Here is a 6,546-nt window from a genome sequence, read left to right on the forward strand (position 1 = left end):
TTTTGCAAGGAAAATCCGTGCTAGAAAAGAGTCTAAGAGTGAAGCTAGAGGCTTTTGAGGCTGAAGAATCAATATAGAATAAATCTACCCCGTATTTTTGTTGTTGTTGAATTAAATTATAATGCTTTAAAATAATGCCTAATGCTGACATAATAGTTAATAAAACATAAATGTTGTTTAAATGTTAAAAGTAACAGAGCAGAAAAAAACAAAATTGTACTAACTGCCACAAAAACAAAAGTGGTCCTGGCGCCACAGAAAAATTCCTGCTAAGTTAAGTGTCCTGTGCACTTCATTTTTAGATGTTGTGTCAATCCCACCTGGGTATATTATTACTTCATTTGGATCTCTAAGTTTTTGTTGTATTACGACAAATCTTGATAGAAGAACTATAGTCTAGAAATCAGGACTCTTGATCCTGTGTTATGTCTATTTTTCAGAAGTGAAATAATTTGTCCATTATTCTTCATTTAAAAATATTAAAATATGCCCCCATGGATAAAACCACTGCCTGCTGGATAGTAGTAGCATCTTCACCTCAGTTGCCTATCAAGAAAGTAGCTTAGCGTGACTGTGTTGGCTGAGAGAGTCAGTCTTTGCCTGACACCGCGCTGGTGTGTGAATTCAACCACAGCTGAGGGCATTGTGCTTCAGGGCTCCTTTGCCTCTCAACCCACTGCCCTGACCACAGAGCTTCTATTATAAGATGATCAGTTTGGTTCTTCCTGTCCCCTTGTAAATTTATTATCAAGTGGCATGGGAGTGGGGTCACTCGGTTGGAGGAGACCCACATTACATCCAGCAGCGCAAACCCAAGAACACCTCTCCGTGGGCCCATTCATGTCTTCTGTCTTCATCAGAGGTTTCTAGTATTGTTCGTCCTCACCCTCTGGCTCCACATTTGGCATGCAGTTTTTAACTGTTACAAAATATACATATATTAAAACAATTAAGTTCTAATTCTTTTATGTCTCTGCGAATTTTTAAGATTTTTTTAGGTTACTACCACAAAATCTGTACATGCATTAAACTTAATTTGGTCCATACTGAAACAAAATCAGAAGTTCAGGAGCTATATTTTTACTTGCTTTTTTTTTTTAATAAGGTCAGGTATAAAATGTTACTGTGTCAGAAAGAGTCGTTTCATAAAATACTTCTGTTGGACCATTCGAAAGCAAGCCTTACTATTTCTAAATAATAATAAACAAAATTTAGGGAAAAAATTTTAGTATTCAGCTTATGTTCTAAGAATCTTGCTATAAATGCCTTTTTAGTTGATTTCTTTCTTTTTTTTTTCTCTTTCTTCCAGTTATAACAAAATGATACCTTGATACACTCTGGTAAAGATAGAGCTTCAGATAATATCTACTGTTAAAGCATGAAATGCATTCCTGTAGGTTTATAAATTCTTTTGAATTAAATGTATTTTCATAAAGTACTTCTGATTATTCCTCTTTAATCACCTAAATATTCATTTGATGTGTCATATGAAACAAGTCACAATTTTTAATATTTTTATTAATTACCCACAAAGCAATATTGTTTACATATCAATAAATACTTTAAAAATAAGGTTAGATGATCAAATATATTGCATTAAATAATAATTTCCATGAGTGGCAGCATAAAATGTCCACATTGGAGATTAATAGTATAACAAAGAAATAAGGTCTGATATTGCATTCATGTTTTCTCACAATCAAAAATATATTTTATTTTAAAATGTTAAACTTACCACAGGCTAATCAAGAAAGATCAAATATGTCTTCTTTAAACATGCAATATTTGAAATTGGAAAACTTTGACTTATAACTAACATATATTTTTTTTAAGTTGCAAGAGCATTTCATGAAGATGTTGCCTGTTTCAAACATTAAATAAGATCTTCTCTCTCACTCTTCTTTTTAAGACCAGCAAAGATCACTTTAGTTCCAGGGATATATTTCTTTGTGTTCTCCAAATATCCCCTGAAAGTTTCCTCTCCCCAGATAACACCTTTGTTTGTGTTTGCATTGGAATAAGAAAATCCTGGTACTTGTCTTGTCTGTCGGCCAAAAAGGCCTCAGAGATTTGGACCAGTCTTGTGTTTTCCACCTTTTCCCATTGTCTGGCACTGAGCACATTTTTGAGTAAAGATCGTCTTGCCTGCCTCAGCATCCTTCATTTTTTCCTGCTAAAGGTCAGGCTGCTGGCCACACGAGAGGTGAGGTTGGTGGGAAGAAAAGCAGGTTTATTCAGAATGCTGGCACTCTGGGACGATGGCTGACTCCTGTCCAAAGGCCATCTCCCTGCATTCTTTTTATTATTATTATTTGATATTTCAGAATTTACTTTCAACAAGATTACCATGATTATTTTCTGATTTTTTTCTATATTATGACAAAATGTCCATAAGTATTTCAAATATGAGGTTTTGTGGTTTAGCTAAAATAGTGTTTGCAATGTCATTTCAAATAATGTTTTAATATGCCAATTTGTCTTAAAACTTTAAATGTTTATTCATACTGAAAATTAGTTTTATTTATTGGAAGCGCTTTTCTTCATTGGGTAGGAATGGTTAAGGCAAATTAGTTTAAAGATTTGCTAATTTCTGTTAAATGCTTAAAGTACAGTTAATGAGATGATATGTAATCGACGTCTTATTTCTTACTTCCCCCACAATTTTTAGATTTTTAAAAGAAAAGTAACATGACTCTTAAGAATTTTCCCTAAACAAAACAAAATTAAATGAAAATTATGTATTATGACTACATCACCCTCACAAACCTGGTATGCTTATGTAATTAGGGAGATGCTCCCAAAGTCTCAACTCCATCTTGTACGAAAAGAGTAGTAAATTGTTTTAAAAAACCAACAGTCTAAAGGAAATTGTTATCACACTGAAATAGATTCCATCATTTTACATTTATCATTTGATTTATTGAGACATTCTCTGGGCTAAATATGGAGATCTATCTCACTTGTCATGTCATTTAAAAAATATGTATCTCAGACGTTTTGCACAAGAAAACAGTATAGTTGATACATCAAAAGCATTAATCAAAATTCAAAACAACTTATAGCCCATATTTCTTTAGAATTTACTAAATGATTTTGCATTCATTTCCTCCATTGATTATCCTAACTTCTCTGAGAAGTAAGTCAGGCAAGCACATTATCCACATTGGCAGGTAAACTTAACCACAGAGAGGTTAATGATTTGCCAAAGACTCATATCCAGCAGCTAGCTGATTTGGGATTTGCAGCCAAATTTTCTGAATAAATTGAGTGCTTTTCACTTCATTTACCTCATTAGAGATAAATTTCTTTCAATACTTTGATAATAAAGGCTTTATCTCCAAATGTATACCCTATTTTTATAAGAAAACTTTTTGGTTTCTTTTGGAGATCCCTATTTACTTTGCAGTACTAAATTGTCCAAGCTTATGCATGGATGCCCTTGCAAAGCTTAGGTTTAGAGAATATCACATTAAAACAATATGCTGATTGAGGCAGCTGGATGATTCAGTTGGTTAGAGTGTGATCTCTTAACAACAAGGTTGCTGGTTTGATTCCTACATGGGCCAGTGAGATGCACCCTCCACAACTAGACTGAAAATGACTTGACTTAGAGCTGAGCTGTGCCCCCCACAACTAAACTGAGAAAACAACCACTTGACATCCTGGAAAAACACACTGTTCCCCAGTATTCCCTAATAATAATAATAATAATAATAATAATAATAATAATAATAATAATAATAAAATAATAATATGCTGGAATACATCATTTTCCCTATCACTGGTAACAATGGTAACACTGTAGAATTCCAAAACAACATCACCAACAAAAATTTAAAAATGAGAGAGAGAGAGAGAGAGAGAGAGAGAGAGAGAACATTTTATTATTTGGTTATAGTAGTTTGTGAGCATGACTACAATACGAACTAAATTATGATCAATTTTAAATCAATGACTGTAATTTTGAATCAATGGGAAATACATTTGAATATTGATAACTGTCTAAAAGTTCCTTCAGAACCTGTTGATTCCAAGGAGATGAATGCTACCTGGCCATGAGCGGAAAGCCAGCACCATCTTGAATATCCATAGGAGGTTGCCTTTACACTCTTATTACTGCACTTCATACATGACAATAGATATGTGTTTCCTCTATTGTGATAGCTCACAGCTTTGAAAATGTTTAGGAGTTCGGCTAGACTTCAGTGGTACAGGGAGCATTAAGTGCTAGTTTGAGCAGATACTCAGCAAAGATCTCTTCATCCACACTCTAAATTAAAGATAAAGTAAAAGATATGTGGTATCTGGTAAAGTTTGGGAAAGAAAAAACCTCATTGTCTTCTAGTTAGTGCTTTCTGACCATTATAGTGGGTTTGTCATCTGTACTCACATGCCCCCACCCTTTGGTTAAATATATATTTAGAGGTTCAATTTTCCGATAAATATAAATAAAATGACCCCAAGGACTTAGGGAACCCATAGGGCAAAGCAAAGTGGGACATGTTAAATTATTCTCATCTTCATTTTTTTGTTGTTGCTTTTAGTCAAAACTTTACTAGCTGAGTGATGGATGCCTGTTATTTTGCTCATGATCTTTTTCTTATTTCTTTCATTGTTTTGTATGTCTAAAACACTCCCACCATCCACATTCTATTCACTTAATGTAATCATTTTATGGAAATATTTGAAACAAATTTTCATTAATCATGCATTTCCACCATTGCTTCTATGAGTAATTTGTATTGATATGATAATAGTCTTAAAAGAAACAAGCTCATTTTTCCCTATGTGTTCAATACAGAAAACTCGATCATAAATAAATATTAGCTCTAATTCATCATGTTTCATATTGCACATATTGAAGGATTTGTTTATTATAGTTTAATTTTGAAGAACTCATTTATTTACATATTAGGCAATTGTAAATAGGAATTTAATTTATTTCATATTTGCAGCTATTTTCACATATATGCTTTTCTATCTAGAAAATTTAACTTCATAAAAAGTCATTGTTCATTTCTCTTAGACTATTGAAATACAGATGCTAATTCTTCAATTTTCAGAGCTACTAAAAATACTTACTTAAAGCACTGAGATATGCTTTTTTAAAAAAACTTGCACATAGGTATACTTAAGAGTTTTCATTGAGCAGATAAGGCAATTTATAAACTTTTTATTGTATAAAACTAGAAATAGAAGGTCAAACAAATAGCCGTGTGTTGGTAATTATAATATCATGAAATCTAAAATTTTGCTCTGTAGGCAATTACATGGAAGTTGCTTAATTTAACTAACCTTAGCTGGTCATAATGACTCTTTTTTGGTCTGCTTTGAGATACTGCTTTTAAATTACACTCAGTGATAATCCTTTTTCTTGCTGTGGGAGAAGATACTACAAGTAATTAGGGGATTTGCAACAAAGCTATAATTTAAGACTGAATAATTAGTTAGTATAGATACTATTCCTCTTTATTCACAATTAAACCATTGCCAGCCTTGTGTCTAAGGTTTGATTTTTTTTTTTAGTCAAGGACGGAATAGAAAATACCTCTCTTTCTCTTCTTTGCCATAGTAATGGTTTTGATAATTTCTACAGTAAAAAACAGAAGTAACTTTATTAAGCTAGTCATATTCCAAAATATATTTGCTCTTGGCAGCCATGATAAAAATGACAACAGTAAAACAACTAGCACTGTGGGAAAACCAATCCATGGAATAAGCTTTGAAGAATGTAATGAGTCGCTAGAAATTTTTAAAAGTGTGTCAATCTGGACATAGACCTTTTCTCCCATTGTAAAAATGTCAAAAGGATGGAAAATATTTTAAAAACCTAAAATATAAAGCATGTATCCAAAATATCCACAGAGAAATAGATCCAGTCTAAGAGCAATCCAGAAAGAGATATAGTGGTAATACTCAAAGAAATAATGTTGAAGTTTTCCCAAAGCTAAAGAAAAATATGTATTTTCAAATTGAATTATTCCACTGAGTACCAAGCAAAATAAAAGACGTAGATAGAAGATAGATAGATAGATAGATAGATAGATAGATAGATAGATAGATAGATAATAGATAGTAGGTAGATGATAAAACCTGGTGAAATTTTACTCTATCTCGGATAAGAGGTGTATTAAAACTATATGGATAAATGTCAACATTGAATTCAGATGGATGGAAAAGTGAGAAAAAGATTTTACTTAATTTGGGGTCTGAAAGGAAGGATTGTATTTTGCAATCAGGATACACAGCATGGAGAGCAGCAACATTCTCTGAGAGGGAAGAGCTCCCAGCCCTCCAACATTCTTACCAACAAATGCATAGTTTCAAATGATAAAGTCTTGGTATGTGAAGGTCACAAAACAACTATTAGGAACATAACTGTCTCTTGTCAGACCAAGCCTTACATAGATAGTTATGTAAGGCTGGGGTAGTCCATCAGGTATGTTTATTTAGAGATGGGTTGGAGACCATCTGACTTGGGCCCTGTGAACTTCATCATCTAGGGCTTAAACATTGACATCGTTATAGTTCATGATTAGTAACCTT

At 32.8% G+C, this 6,546-nt stretch overlaps 1 pseudogene; it reads right to left on the minus strand.

Moving 5' to 3' along the window:
* Positions 1-1,846: 1,846 nt before the first annotated feature.
* Positions 1,847-2,164, minus strand: LOC117015414 (cytochrome c 2-like; annotated as a pseudogene).
* Between the last annotated feature and the right edge of the window lie 4,382 nt (positions 2,165-6,546).

This window comes from Rhinolophus ferrumequinum, chromosome 22 (assembly GCF_004115265.2).
Source record: "Rhinolophus ferrumequinum isolate MPI-CBG mRhiFer1 chromosome 22, mRhiFer1_v1.p, whole genome shotgun sequence".
NCBI lineage: Eukaryota > Metazoa > Chordata > Mammalia > Chiroptera > Rhinolophidae > Rhinolophus > Rhinolophus ferrumequinum.